Source organism: Equus quagga, chromosome 3 (assembly GCF_021613505.1).
Source record: "Equus quagga isolate Etosha38 chromosome 3, UCLA_HA_Equagga_1.0, whole genome shotgun sequence".
Classification (NCBI taxonomy): Eukaryota; Metazoa; Chordata; class Mammalia; order Perissodactyla; family Equidae; genus Equus; species Equus quagga.
The window spans coordinates 26,903,749-26,919,754 of NC_060269.1; positions in this window are offsets into that span (position 1 = coordinate 26,903,749).

Consider the following 16,006-nt stretch of genomic DNA (forward strand, 5'->3'; position numbering starts at 1 on the left):
AGCTTATAAGGGATAAAGAAGGGTATTATGTAATGATAAGGGAGTCAATTCTCGAAGAAGACATAACAACCTTTAACATGTATATACCTAACAACAGAGAATCAGACTATCAGAGGCAAAAATTATGAACTACAAGAAGAAAGAGATGAATCCACTATCACAGTTGGACACTTGAAGACCCCTCTCTCAGAAATGGACAGATTCCTCAGGTAGAATATCAGCAAGGGCATAGTTGAACTCAAAATACAATTGACATCTATAGACCAAATCCTCCAACACCAGCAGCATGCACATTGCTTTCAAGCATACATGGAACATTCCTCACTATACACCACATTCTTGGCCATAAAACACACCTTATCAAATGTAAAAGAATAGAAATCATAAAATGTCTACTCTCAGATCACAATGGAATTAAGCTAGAAATCAATAATAGATAACTAGAAAATACCCAATAATGTAGAGATTAAACAACATACTTCTAAATAACGCATAGGTCAAAGAAGACATCTCAGGAAAAATTCAAAAACATTTTTTCCTAGATGAAAATGAAAAAATAACATCAAAATTTGTGAAACGCAACAGCAGTGCTTATATGAAAATTTATACCATTGAATGCATATATTAGAAAAAAAGAAAGCTCTAAAATCAATAATCTAAGTTTCCACATTAAGAAACTAGAAAGAGAACAGAAAATTAAATCCAAAGGAAGCAGAAGAAAAGAAATTATAAGAATTAGAGCAGAAGCCAATGGAATTTAAAAGAGGAAATCAATAGATTAAATCAACAAAACCAAAGCTGTTTCTTTGACAAGATCAAATAAATTGATAAGCCTTTAGCCAGGTTAAATAAGGAAAAAAGAGTGGACACAAATGACTAACATCAGAAATGAAAAAAGGGACAACACTATAGACCCTATGAACGTTAAAAGGAACGTTAAAGGAATACTATGAACAACTCTACGCCCACGAATTTGATAACTCAGATGAAATGAACCAATTTCTTTAAAGATCTAGTTTACCAGAATTCACACAAGAGAAATAGACAATCTGAATAGCCCTACATTTATTAGAGAAATTAAATCAATAAGCAGTAACCTTCCAAAACAGGAAGCACCAGGCCCAGATGGGTTCACTGGTGAATTATACCAAACAGTTAATGAATAAATCATACCAATTCTCAAAAACTTTTTTTAGAGGATGGAAGCAGAAGGAATACTTCCTAATTCATTCTACGTGGCCAGTTTCACCCTGATATCAAAACCAGAGAAAGACATTATAAGAAAAGAAAATTGCAGACCAATATCTTTCATGAACACAGATGCAAAATCCTCATCAAAATATTAGCATGTGGATTGGGCCTGCCCAGTGGCATAGTGGTTAAGTTCACGCGCTCTGCTCTGGTGGCCCAGGTTTTGCTGGTTCTGATCCCTGGCACGGACCTATGCACCGATTATCAGGCCATGCTGTGGCGGGAATCTCACATACAAAATAGAGGAAGATGGACATGGACGTTAGCTCAGGGCCAGTGATCCTCAGCAAAAAGAGGAGGATTGGCGGCATAGGTTAGCTGAGGGCTAATCTTCCTCAAAAAAAAAAAAAATAGCAACTTGAATCCAACAATGTGTAAAATGAATTATGCACTACAATAAAGTAGTATTTATCCCAGGTATGCAAGGCATGTTCAGCATTCAAAATCAATTAGGTATTTGATTATTATTGAAGGTAATCCTTCAATAGTCTAAAAAAGCAAAATCACATGATTGTATCAATAGATGCAGAAACAGTGTTTGATAAAATCCAACCACCATTTATGATAAACACTTTCAGTAAACTTGGAATAGAGCCAAATATTCTCAACTTGATAAAGAATATCTATAAAAACCCTCCAGCTAATATCATATTTAATGGTAGGAAACTTGAAGTTTTCTCACTAGGATCAGAACAAGGCAAGGATGCCTCCTCTCACCACTATTTCTCAACACTGTCCTAGACAATAAGACAAGAAAGGAAGTAAAAGGTATATAGATTGGGAAGGGAGGAATAAAATGATCTCTGTTTTAGATAACATGATAACTTGTGTAAAAAATCTGAAAGAATTGACAAAAAACTCCTGAAACTAACAGCAATTATAATAAAGTTGGAGGGTACAAAGTTAATATGCAAAAGTCAATCACTTTCCTATATATTAGCAATAAATAAGTCTAATTTGAAATTAAAATCATGATACCATTTACATAAGCACTCAAAAAAATAAAATAGGTATAAATTCAACAAGATATGTCCAAGATCCATATGAGGAAAACCATAAAAAATGATTAATAAAATAAAAGAAGAATTAATTAAATTGAGAGTCCATGGTCATTTACAGTAAGATTCAATATTGTCAAGATGTCAGTTCTTCCCATCTCAATCTATAGATTCAATGCACTCCCAATTAAAATCCCAGAAAGTTATTTTGTGGATCTGGAAAAAATGATTCTAAAGTCAGAATAGTCAACAAAATATTGAAGAACAAAGTTAGAATACCAAAAATACCTCACTTCAAGACTTATTACAAAGCTACAGTAATCAAGAAAGCATGAAATTGGTGAAAGACTAGAAAACTGATTGGTAGAACAGAATAGAGAGCCCAGAAGGAGACCCACATAAATATAGTCAACTGATTTTTGACAAAGGTGCAATGGCAATTCCAAGGAGCAAAAATAATTTCTTGAAGAAATGGTGCTGGAACAATTAGACATCCACACACAAAAAAATGAATCTAGACACAGACCTTAGGCCCTTCACAAAAATTAACTCAAAATGAATCACAGATTTAAGTGTAAAATGCAAACTTATAAAACTCCTAGAAGGTAACATAGTAGAAAAGCTAGATTACCTTGGGTATGGTGATGACTTTTTAAATGCAGCACTAAAATCATGATCCATGAAAGCAATAATTGATAAGATGAACTTCATCAAATTTACAAGCTTCTGTCCTGCAAAAGACAATGTCAAAAGAATGAGAAGACTAAGCCATAGACTGGGAGAAAATATTTGCAAAAAATCCATCTGATAAAGGATTGTTGTCCAAAATATACAAAGAACACTTAAAACTCAGAAGTAAGAAAACAAACTACCTGATTAAAAAATGGGCCAAAGACCTTCAGTGAGGTATACCTCACCAAAAAAGATATATAGATGGTAAATAAGTATATGAAAGATGCTCCACATCATGTCATGAGGGAAATACAAATTAAAATGAGATACTACTGCAAACCTATTATAACGGCCAAAGTCCAGAACACAGACAAAACCGAACGTTGATGAGCATGTGGAGCAACATGAATTCTAACTGATTGCTGGTGGCAATGGAAGGTGGTATGGACACTTGGGAAGATGATTTGGTGGTTTCTTAAAAAACTAAACATACTCTTACCATATGATCCAGCAATCATGCTACTTGGTATTTACCCAAAGGTTTTGAAAACTTATGTCCATACACAAAAACCTGCACGTGGATGTGTATGACAGATTTGTTCATAATTGCCCAAATGGGAGCAACCAAGACTTCATCAGGAGAATGAATAAACTGTGATACATCCAGAAAATGGAATATTATTCAATGCTAAAAAGAAATGAGCTACCAAGCCATGAAAAGACATGCAGGAATCTTAAATGCACATTACTAAGTGAAAGAAAGCCATCTGAAAAGTCTCTATCTATCTATCTACCTAGCTATATATATATATATATATACTGTCTGATTCCAACTCTATCACATTCTGGAAAAGGCAAAATAACGGAGACAGTATAAAGGCCAGGGGTTGCAAGTGGGGACGGTAGGAGGGAGAGATGAATATGTGGAGGAGAGAGGATTTCAGGGCAGTGAAAACTCTATTTCATACTTGTTGATATATATATGTCATTATACATTTGTCCAGCCCCACAGAAGGCACAACTCCAAGAGTGAACTATAATGAAGACTATAGACTTTGGGTGATTACGGTGTGTTAATGTGGGTTTGCCAGTTATTAAAAAAGTACCACTTGGTGGTGGATGTTGATAATAGGGGAGGCTGTGCATGTGTGGAGGCAGGGGATTTGTGGGAACTCTCTGCACCTTCCCCTTGATTTGTTGTGAATCTAAAACTTCTCTAAAGAAATAAAGTCTTAATAAAACAACAAGCATTTTTTAAATCATATATTCAACAGAGAAGAAAATTAGGTTTGTTTTAGAGGTGAAGAGGAGGAAAATTCCTCATGCTGAACATGTAGAATTATATAAACTAAAGGCAGCATCAGGAAAGAGATAAGCAGGAGTGTGAACTGTTGGATTTAGCTTGAAAGTAGAAGAGGGAGCAACCAGGGAATTTCCCAGGATATGGTTCTGAAGAGGCCAACTGATTGCCAAAACCCATGTTTTCATAAGATTATTTGGAAGACCTCTAGGCCCCTCTGAAGTTTGCTTTTATTTTTGTCATAAGACATTTCTCATCAGTAGCCTCCAGAACAGACATGTAAAGAATAGTCAGTTAAGAAGATCTTTAATTTGTCCTGCAGAGGAATGATGCATCAATAAAAACCTATTACACAATCAATATTTCAGGAAGCCTGGAGAATATGTGCTCGCTGGTGGCACTCTACATAATTGTTTTAAAGGAAAGGTGAACATTCCTTCCTAGCCTTTTTTACGGATGCTAGATATTCCATCAGAGAATATCAAACTATCCATTTCACTAATAAGGAAGTGCTGTTTCATTGAGGAAACTATTGGTAGTCCAATGAAAAAAGCAATGACACATTCAGGGGAAAATGGTCACATAAATGAATATCCCCTCACATTACTGTAGAACAATTACTCGAGGGAAAGTATCCTTAGCAGAACTAAGGCCATGAGAAATAAGATCTCTACAATTGCCATTGTGACCAGTTCCAGTCCTTACCTACTCATTCTAAAACTTCCACTTTTCAACAACAATTCTAATTTCCAAATTTAGGAAAAAAAACATCATCAGCACCTTGCTATTTCTTCCTATCTTTTTTGTCCATGCAAGAGTTTAGGATTCTTAAATACTAACTTCCTAAAACATTTTCAAAGAATATATTGATTCATTTATCTCTCCAACCATCTTTTCACCTACCCAACTTTCTACTGCCTACTTACCTATCCTACTTGCCTTATCTCTCTCTCTCTCTCTCTCTCTCTCTATCTACCTATTTATCTATCTATCTATATCTGTCTCAACAAGAGTTTCACATGGAACACCTTATCACAAATTATTCTTTGCTAACATGCTTTAAAACTCAAAAAGACTTTTAAAACTCTATACAGAAATTGTCACTGCAATATAAAACTATCAATGTGCGTTCAATGTTTTGTTGAGTAAAGTCCTTTTGGTTTGTTATAATATTGGTCTGAATTCAAAAATTTACTTGTTTTGAAATTATATTTTCTCTAAGTTTATAGTCAAAATTATTCTTATTTAAATGAATCTGCTATCATTTGAGCTGAATTAATTCTATTCTTAACAGAATGAGAATAGTTTTTTTACTAAGCTAAACTCTGTTGAAGACATTTGTACAAAACTTAACAATAAAGATGAAAAATTCTTAGGTAGGCTTATATCTGATAGCCTTACGGATTTTAAATCCTCTTTATTTTTAACGCTCCTTGTACATATTCTTACAGAATGCAATTCAGTGTTTGAGGCAAACTCAATTACCAAAATTCACAGCGTATGAGAAACTTTAAGCTATGTTTAAAGATACTATTGAGATGTGGGAAAAAATGTGGACTGCTACAGAAAGCCATACCCAGAAAGTAAGATAAATATTTATCTACTCAAGGAGAGAATGTGTAACTTCTCTTAAGATTTGCAGGATTATTTGATATAATCTGTAATGCTGTCTCATATTATAAAGCAAATAATCGCTGGGGCTTTAAAAATGTTATAAGCACCCAAAAGTTAAAAAATTTCCCTTTTTTTTACTTACAATTTATATCTGCAGTTACTATGTTTTGTAGATTTCTAATATATTTGTTTCCTACTATTTTTATATTATTCCAGAAAGTTTCCATTTATCAGAAAAATTTTATAAATATAAGGATTGTTTAGTATCTCTACATCTGATGTTTTATCATCAAGAAGAGGAGAAATGTAATTACAATAATAATGTCAGTGAATACTTTAAATTCCCCTACCCCCATGTACCCAAGTGACTGGAAAGAGGAGAGTGTGGATAGGAAATCAGGACGGGGAAATGAAGAATTTTTTAAAATCTAGTGGTTCTTAGAGTTAAGTAAGAGAGGAAAAAGAATGGAGGGAGGTAAAAGGAAAACACAAGCTTTTGTTTTTAGATCAAACGCCTGCTATTGGGGTAGAGTGAATAGGAATGATTAGACAGATAGATAGATAAATAGATGTGTATCCCACACATTCATATGTTGAAGTGCTAACCAGTACCTCAGAATGTGTCTGTGTCTGAAGATTGGGCCTTTAAAGAGGTAATTAAGTTGAAATGAGGCCATAGGGTGATCCCCAATTCAATCTCACTGTTGACCTTGTAAGAAGAGGAAATTCGGACACACAAAGAGACACTAGGGGTGCACTTACACAGAAGGACAACCACCTACAACCATCTACAAGAGGGAGGCCATCTACAAGCCAAGGAAAGAGGCCTCAGGAGAAATCAACCCTGCTGACACTTTAATCTTGGACTTCCAGCCTCTAGAACTGTAAAAAAATACATTTGTGTTGTTTAAGCCACCCAATCTTTGATATTTTGCTATGACAGCCTAAGAAAAATAAAACAATAGATATTTTTCTCTGTCCCCATGTTAGATTCTGTGAGGAGACTGCCTTTTAGAGTGTCCCTCTGTTAATTGAGCAGGCCCAACAGAGAAATGTCCCACCAGCTGTCATGCCCACAATTTCCCTAAGCTCCTGCAATTTAGGTAAGACAGGTTTTCCTGTGTGTTCCCTGTGGGACACATAGAGTCAAGGGACTTGTCATTGTGTACGTCCTTCACTGTGGTAAGGGGTAAGGGGACCCAAAATGGAGGTTGTAGGGTCAGATGTCCTAAGTCATAAATACAATAGAGGCTGTGACTGGTGACACAGAAATTTGCAGTCTCAGCAAGAGCTGGCCAGGAACTTAGTATTTAATATGATATGGTGTCGTCAAAACTACCAAAGACCCACAGGGCAGAAAAAGGACAAGCACATGGATCTAAAGCCACCTTCTCTTTGCAGTAGGGGCAAGTAAGATTTCCTCGTAACATAGATACAAATCTGAGAAGGAGGAGAGAAGGAAACATCCTAAAAAAAACAGAAAACCCTATGTATTCACAAAATACCAAATAGTGTTTAAAACGGAAGGAATCGTGGTATCTTTAAATTATAGCAGTGAGCCCACTGTCCATGTAATGCCCACTACCCTGGCCTAAGAGGACTCATGAATACTGCTGGGTACCTTGATTTTTGGTTAAATCACATACACAAGGAAAGAAACCATAATCCCCTAGACACTCTCATTTCTCCACCACAAGTGCACATTTCTTGTTTGTTAAACTCATCAAAGGTAATCCTAGGCTATTCTATTAGATGTGTTTGAGCTATTGAAGTTGCTGCTCACAGTAATGTTTCAGTTGATGTTAAAATAACAGAACATATTTTATTATTTCATAAGAAAAGAAGTCTGACAGGAGGCAAGGAAACGAGTCTCTAGAAGGATGACTAATTCCTAACCCCCACTGAATGGAGGGTCTAAAGGAGCTTAAGCACAGCAGTGCCTGCCATGATTGTCTTAGGAAATGGAGTGAATGTGTCTTCAGTGAGGAAGCATAAATGAAGCTAATTATAAGGACAGGAAAGTAAAGAATGGAAAACAAATATGGGGGGGTGGAGGAAGGGGCAGAAAAATTAGTAAACATTAATGTTTGCACCTTATTTAAATTATATGATTTCAAAATATTCCCATCAAAACATCTTTCTAAACCTTTGTTCCTCAAGGGTCTAGGGCAGGGGTCAGAAAACTATAGTCTGTCAGGAAATTCAAACTTTTGCCAGGCCTTATATCAGAAATGAGGGGCCGGCCCAGTGGCACAGTGGTTAAGTTCGCACGTTCCGCTTCTCAGTGGCCAGGGGTTTGCCGGTTCGGATCCCGGGTGTGGACATGGCACTGCTTGGCAAGCCATGTGTGGTAGGTATCCCACATATAAGTAGAGGAAGATGGGCACGGATGTTAGCTCAGGGCCAGTCTTCCTCAAAAAAAAAAAGAAATGGAAGAGGGGGCTATCATTACTGATTCAATGGACACTAAAAAGGTAATAAAGGAATATTATGAATAATTGTATGTCCACAAATTAAATAACCTGGATTAAAAGGACCAATTCTTTGAAACACGCAGCTGCCAAAACTCACACTGGGATAAATAGAAAGTATGAATAGTACTATAGCTTTTAAAATAATTGAATCAATAACTAGTAACCTCCCCAAAAAGAAAACATTAGGCCCAGATGGATTCACTGGTGAATTCTACCAAATATTTAGGGAAGGAATGATACTAAATCTCTATACCTTGTTTCAGAAAATAAAAGCAAGGGGCCTATTCCTAACTCATCCTATGAGTCCAGCACTACCCTAATACAAAACCCAGACAAAGACATGAAAGAAAAACTACAGATAAATATCTTATAACATAAATGCAAAATCCTCAATAAAATGTTAGCAAGTGTAATCCAACAATGTATAAAAAGAATTATACACAATTATCAAGTGGGATTTATTTCCTGTATGCAATGGAGACAGGAATTGGATTTATGTAGCCACAAACCAAGGGATACCTGGAGCAACCAGAATCTGGAAGGGGGAATGGAGGATTTACTCCTAGAACCTTTGGAGGAACCACAGCCCTACTGGCATCTTGATTTCAGACTTCTGTCCTCCGGAACGGAGAGAATAAATTTCTCCTGTGCAAGTCAGCAAGTTGGTGATAATTTGCTATAGCAGCCACAGGAAAATAATACAATGCTTAGTAAAGTAATCCAAGTTTTTGAAACCAAATGTCTTATATTCCTTTGTAAATGTCCGTAATGTGCTGAGGATTGTTGAGAGAGCTGCTATCCTAGTCATTCTGGATAACCCTACCCAGCATCTCTCTTAGACACAGGTTCAAGTGGCGAAAGGAAGAGGATTTAACTTTGTGTTCTGTGTTCCAGTGTACCACTGTCAGAGCTCTTCTCAAAACCTCCTCTCTGATGAAATTTGGAAAGAATAAGTGTGATTTGGATATGATTGCTTAGTGCAGAAAAATAGAAAATTCACAGCAGGCATGATATAAAAGCTGGAAGTGATTCTTTCAGCAGGGAAAGGAAACAGAGTAACAAGTAAACACTACTGGCCTTCTATTTAAAGATTGTAAGAAGACGACTAATTTTACTAGGCCTGAGCTAATTGCCATATTCTGGATTGAAATTTAAAAAGTTGGAACAAAATCGTTTTTAAACTAGGAAATCTCTTATGTCTTTTTTTTTTCTTTTGAGGAAGATTAGCCCTGAGCTAACTGCTGCCAATTCTCCTCTTTTTTTTCTGAGGAAGACTGGCCCTGAGCTAACATCCGTGCTCATCTTCCTCTACTTTATGTGTGGGACGCCTACCACAGCATGGCTTGCCAAGCAGTGCCACGTCCGCACCCGGGATCCGAACCAGCGGGCAAACCCGGGGCCGCCGAGAAGCGGAACGTGCGCACTTAACTGCTGCACCACCAGGCCGGCCCTCCTATGTCTTTATTGCAGGTGGGATGTGAGTTTTGGAGACGTCTTTAGTAACGTATTGAAACAGATTGTTTGAAAAATATGTTAAACAGATGGTGTAATGAATACAACTCAGCAGAGTTTGTCCAGTCTTAAAATGTCACAGCAACACTGATTGTTGTGATTTTATGGACTTTTTTCCTAAATTTTTCAAAAGTATTTAAAAACATATTGTGCAAAAAAAATCATTCCACAATTAGGTATAACTTATTAATGATCAACAAGATAGGTAACCATCTCTTTATTATAAATTTAACTACTTTGGCCACTAATAAAATTAATGTTAAGTATCTTTTGAATTTGAAAATAAATCTTTACATACTTGGGTATTGTGTGCTTGTTTTATAATAAGATCAAGATTAGTTTTAGATAGTGCAAATAAATATATTAATGTCCGGCAATCTGCGATAAGTAATATTTCTAGGATACATTTGATAAAGTACTATGGAAAATCATGCTGAAAAATATTACAATAACAGAAATATTGCAGTAATATGTCATTAAGAGAAAAAATACAAAATAGTTATATGACATGATCCATTATGAATAACATATCTGTATGTGTATACATGTACATTTGTGCATTTTTCCATAAAATACACTATAAGCTTCAACATATTCACAACGATCATCTCTATAGTTGGTTTTACTTTTCATTGAATTCTGTATTTTCTAAATAATTCTGCTTCAATAAAAATATTATGTCTTTGCATTCTAGGTCATTCTAAAATAATTTTGATTTGCTAAATCTAAGTTTCTCTGCACATCCTCCGTAAAGCCATACAGATCAACAAGGAGAGCAAATAAAACTAAATATAACCCATATCTCAGCAGATCAGGAGACAGAGATTACTACAAACCTCAATTTATGCATGATTGGAGAAGTAAACATATACCAGTAGGTGGCTCATGGCAGAGCCCTGAGTTGAGAATGCATGGAATCTGAAGAGATGGCATGTGGAAGAGACGAGGGGAGCAGAGGGCTCAAGGGTGATGGAGCAAAAAAAAAATCATTCCAGAAAGAAAAATTCCTTTTGCTATATAAGAAAACAAAAAACAAAAAACTACTGAGAACAAGTCTCAGACCTGATAGATCTCAGCAGGAGATAAAGGGAAGACCTTTGAACACATATAATGACTGAGGTGGAAGTCATAAATACCAATTGCTTCTGGAAGTTTAGGGAGTAAATAGAGAAGGGGCAGTAATGTGTGGACATGCAGAAGTGAATAGAAGGAAAGAAGAAAGTGGTGAAATTAGGGGACACTGAAAAAGTAAATTACGAAGTTGAAAGACACACTAAATGGCCCCCTCAATACCATCAAAGGAAAAAGTTATATGTTAGAAACCAAAATTACACTTCACTATATTGACTGAAGAGGATAGTCTTGAACTGATGGTCTTGTGAGATACTTCTAACCCCAAACAGCTGCCCCTCAAAGAAACAACAAAAAGGAATCTAAAATTGAGCAAATAGCTATTAAGAAGACAATAGAAAAGAAGAATCAAAATATTTCAACAGGTGTAAATTCTTCTTTAAAAAAAAGCAGAAGAAAACTCCAGTGGAAAACTTCAAGCTCAACTAATTAAGCAAGCATTAGAAAATAGTAGGAGAAAAAAGCCCCATAAATAACTTCAAAAACTAAAAACATAAATGGACAAAATCCAGGAAAATACAAAATGGTGATTGAATTTAAGATCAGAAATGAAGAAAAAGATAAAATTATATCAGAAATAAAGACTAAATTATAATATTCATAAGTAGGAATAAATTCAACACAAAATTATTGCATTTGAACATCAAGAAGACAAAAATCATGACTACAGAAGAGCTACACAACTTTAACACAGACAATGAAGACGTTGAGATTACTAAAGATTTTGTTTCCCTTGGTTCAGTCATCAATTTAAATGGAGAGTGTGGCCAAGAAACAAAGAGAAGACTGAGACTCGGAAGGGCATCAATGAAAGAATTGGGAAAGATCATCAGTGTAAAGAGGTGTCATTAGAGACTCAAGCCAAGATTATCCACATCCTTGTATTCCCAATCACTAGGAGGGTGCAAAAGCTAGACAGTGAAGAAGGCTGATGGGAAAAAAAAAAAAAAATGATTTGTTTCAAATATGGTGTGGAAGAGAGCTCTATGGACGCCCTATGCCAGAAAGACGAATAAGCTGGTCCTAGAACAAATTGATCCTGAACTGTCGCTGGAGGCTCCATAAAGGCATCTATAGTCATGAGTCTACAGAAGCTGAGTAGGGCTGTTGAGGACGGGACATTGTGGACATCATTCAGTCATAGGATCACCAGGAGTCAGAGCTGACTTGAGGGCACATAGCAGCAACACTGAAAAAACAGTAAGAAAATCAAGACAGTGAAAGTGGGAGACAGAGTTTGAAAGGATGAGGGAGAAAGTAGCTCAAACTGAAGAGAAGGAAAGACAAGTGTATAGGTAACTGCAGATTCTGAAGAACATACTGACAGGGCCCACCACGTGCCTGAGGAAACCGACCTAGAGTAGTTGACTCTAAGCCACATCCCAGCAATATTTTTAGACCAAGAGCATTATTGGACTTAAAAGAAAGAAAAAAGTGTCCTGGATTCCTAGGGAAAAGAGCAAATTTCATATAAATGTAAACTCTCTGTAAGTAATTTGCTGAAGGATGAGCATCATTCAACACAGACATCACTGGGAAAATTTCATCAAAACAACTGATAGTGGACGTTTAATATATGCAATTGTAGATTTATAATTAAAAGTTGGAGACAAGAATAAGGTATAAATGTCCTAACAAAGGAGAAATAGCAGGTCTAAATTATAGGAGAAGAGGAGAGAAATGTGAAAATAGAATAAGCTCATTGCTACATAGGAAGTAATAGGCAGGTATCAAAAGACACTGTTTAAAAAGTAGCAAATCGGATGATATTAGGTTGAACATATGAAAGTACTGATACCCAGCCATCTTTGAAATAGCAATTCAACTCCTAGGTATGTCCTCTGTGTAAACATTTATGTCTACCAAAAGATATACACAAGAATGTGCAGAGAACTTTTATTTATGCTAGTTCCAAACTTGGAATGACTCAAATGTCCATGAACAGGATAATGGAAAAATAAATTGTGGTATATTCATACAGTGGTATAGTACAGGCAACAGCAAGGATGGTTTATCTCAAGCTCTAACTCGTATGAATCTCATAGACATTATGTTGAACTAGAGAAGACAGGCAAAATGAAGTATATGCTGTGTGACTACATTTATTTGAAGTCCAAAAGTAGGCAAATGAATCTGTGATAATAAAAGTTAATATAGTGGCTACTTTTGCAGACAGATGGACTCGAGGCTTACAGGGCTGTTATTATTTTGTGTCTTACAGTGAGTGGTGACGATACAGGGGAACATATTTGCATGAATTCATCGAGCTGAACATTTAATTTTTGTAAACTTTATGCATTTATATAAAATTTTAAGAAAAAATTTTAAGCTGCGTAAATACTATAAAAAGCTTGTATTGTTAAGGTAAATAGATGACAAAAATCATTCAGAATAATTTTACATAGTTAGTTTCTTAATTATGCTATTTAGCAACTGATCAACTTGCGAGCCTAGGAATTCCTAGTCAACTTTATAGGGTGACTTTCCCAAGCTCCTCCCTCTCCGTAATCTCCTCTAACTGTCTTGTTCCCTGAGAATCGTTTAATCTGTCCTCAGGTCAGAAAGTTGGGCTTTAAATAGCTGCTGTGCCACAAGTTTTCCCAACTGCTCTCTGGGGCAAAAAGGTGGGAGAACAGAGAGGGTTTGCCCCATCCTCTTAAGGTTATAGTCACTGGTCAGAGCTGAAGTTTCTCTTCCCTGAGCTCTTTGTAGTCCTTTGGACTCCTGTATCTGCTGCTGCCACTGTGGATGGCACCATGGGATTGCTTGGGACCCAATAGAATGGAAAACTGAAAATGAAACTTCCACGTATTCCTGCACTCTGAAGATTAGGAGCTCCCTAGCATATAAACCCTGCAGTTAGCATTAGGTTATTGTTCAGGTTAGGATATAATGAATGTCCAAAATTGTATCTGTTCGTATACGTTGGTGTGCTTGGATGTATGCATGCGTGACAACTTTCACTCAGTAATCCCTCAGAAAAATATAAAATCATTTTACATATATATCATTGAGACTATGTTTCAAATTCTTTGTCATTGTACCCCAAATTCTTTTATGCTTTTGCTGAAAACAGCAACAAATCAGTGTTTAAATTTTAATAGTGAAGGATTTTTAATGCATGAGGAAATATAAGAACACTTTAGCACTATTCACAGTCAAATAAAAATCAGTCCCAAATTTCTGCACTCTTTTTACTTTGGTACGTTTGAAACTTTTAATTGTTTAGTTTAGTTTAAATCTCTCAGCTGTGAAGTGTTTGTATTGCAAGAGAAGTCGTATTCTTCCTACAATAAGACTGCTGCACAAGAAAATCAGTATCAAGTGGAGTTATATAAGTCATAATGGCAAAAAATAAGTATTTTGAATTAAATATAATATGTCCTGCTAAGAAATAAAATGCCATATTTTGATCATGCCTTGAGGAAAAAACCAAGCAAATCCATTTTAACAACTTCAAAAGCCTATCTTAATAATATGCAGTCCTCTTTATTTTATGTTATCCTGCAGATTTTATTAAAAGCGCATTTAAACAGAGAAAGAAACCATATGTGCATGTAACTTCTGCTTAGTTTATTGTTGACAGTATTTATCCTTAATATGTACTAATTCTTTTATCAAAAATATATGAGGAAAATGTATAATGTACTTTTATGAATGCAAAATACAAATTAATTTATTGGAGAATACAGTTGATATTATCCATTTGAAATTAAAGAAAATAAGAAGGTTTTTAATATTATTCCTGTATCTTTTTCACATAATAAAATTCTATTTTAGAATAGTTTTAGATTTACAGACAAGTTACAATGTTAGTACAGAGTTCCCATATACCCCACACCCCGTTTTCCCTATTAGTAACATCTTACATTAGAAAGGTATATTTGTCACACTAATGAACCAATACCGATACATTAATTAAGTCCATACTTTACATGATTTCTTTAATTTTTAGATAATGTCTTTTTTGTTTCGGGATCTCATCCCAGATACAACATAGTCATCAGGTCTCTGCAGGCCCTTCTAGACTGTGACATTTTCTCAGATTTTTTGATAACCTTGACAGTTTTAAGGAGTACTGATAGTATTTTATAGACTGTCCTTCAATTTGGGTATGCCTGATTTTTTTTTCTCTCAATATTAGGCAAGGCTTATGGTTTTTGGGGGAGGAAAATCACAAGGTAAAGTGCTATTCTCATCACACCATATGAAAGGTACATGCCATCAACATCACTTACCCCGTTGATATTAACCTTCATCTTCTGGATGACATAGTGCTTGTCACGTCTCTGCACTGTAAACTTACGATTTTTTGCTTCATTTGCATACTGTGCTTCTTGGAGGAAGTCACTTTGTGCAGTCCACACTTAAAGAAGAAAAAGTAGAGAGTACTGACATAAATTGTGTGAAATTCTTCTGCTCATATTGGCCTATCCTCCTCCCATTTTATTTATTCATTTAATCATTTATCTGCATCAATATGGATTCATGAGGATTTATTTTATCCCTTGAGCTATAATCCAGTTTAGTATTAGTCATTTTACTGCTCCAATTATTCTGGCTTCGGCTATTGGGAGGTCTCAAAGGTGGTTCCTGTGTTCCTTTAAAATACCTTAATTGTTTTATAATTCCATACTTCCTGGCACTGCAAGATGCTCCATGTTAATCTTTGATTTTCCATGCTCAAGAATCAGCCGTTTCTCCATGAAAACTGAGTTATTTTTAAATTTATTTTTATTATTTATTTATTCATTTATCCATTTTTTTTTATGAGGAAGGTTAGCCCTGAGCTAACATCTGCCACCAATCCTCCTGTTTTTGCTGAGGAAGATTGGCCCTGAGCTAACATCTGTCCCCATCTTCCTTGATTTAATATGTGGGACCCCTGCCACAGAATGGTTTAATAAGTGGTGCATAGGTCTGTGCCCAGGATCCAAACCAGTGATCCCTGGGCCGCAAAAGAGGAGAGAACAATCTTAACCACTGTGCCACCAGGCTGGCCCTCCAAGTTCTTTTTATTAGAGAATGGTGTTAGAAATCAAGACCTTTGCACT